Source organism: Anarrhichthys ocellatus, unplaced genomic scaffold (genome assembly GCF_004355925.1).
Source record: "Anarrhichthys ocellatus isolate YVR2014 unplaced genomic scaffold, GSC_Weel_1.0 scaffold20, whole genome shotgun sequence".
Lineage (NCBI taxonomy): Eukaryota > Metazoa > Chordata > Actinopteri > Perciformes > Anarhichadidae > Anarrhichthys > Anarrhichthys ocellatus.
The window spans coordinates 2,869,965-2,870,569 of record NW_022280050.1 but is presented as its reverse complement, the minus strand read 5'-3'; the positions used below and the strand labels follow the sequence as shown (position 1 = coordinate 2,870,569).

Sequence of the window (605 nt, the reverse complement as noted above, 5' to 3'; positions counted from 1 at the left end):
GTGTGTGTGTGTGTGTGTGTGTGTGTGTGTGTGTGTGTGTGTGTGTGGCATGTAAAAAAGCAAGTTCAGTTGCTTTTTTTTCTTTTATGAAGCAGAGCGCCATTATGTGGTTTTGGAGCAGGCAGAGAGGTGGGTTTGGGTGGTGAGGTGTGTGTGTGTGTGTGTGTGTGTGTGTGTGTGTGTGTGTGTGTGTGTGTGTGGGGGTGGGGGGGTAGCATAGATGAGCCCTGAAGCCTAACAAACACAGGACAGAGGGGGTAGTTGTTGACATGGATAGGGGTATTCATTCTTGGTTTTGCCTAAAACCACCACCAGGTCAAAGCACATCATGGCAGACAACAAAAGAACAACAGTTTTCTCACCTTCGCCTTTCCGCCTACTTCTCATCCGTCATGTGCAGACAATGCTGCTTTATGAGAAGAAGTGGCTAGTGCGCAGAGGGAAGTGAGGGAATACAGGAGAGCATATTGCACACAAATCTACAGTGAGCCATTGTGCTCAAATGTTACAGTGCCCGTAGTGAACATGCTTAGATTGATACGCTGATCCAATACATGGAATGGACACACACACACACACACACACACACACACACACACACACAC

The 605-nt window shown here is 47.6% G+C and overlaps 1 protein-coding gene across 3 annotated transcripts in view; it reads left to right on the top strand.

Annotated features, from left to right (window-relative positions):
* Nucleotides 1-605, top strand: part of edar (ectodysplasin A receptor) — a 30,683-nt gene that overhangs the window by 26,742 nt on the left and 3,336 nt on the right. The gene's annotated exons all lie outside the window — the stretch shown is intronic.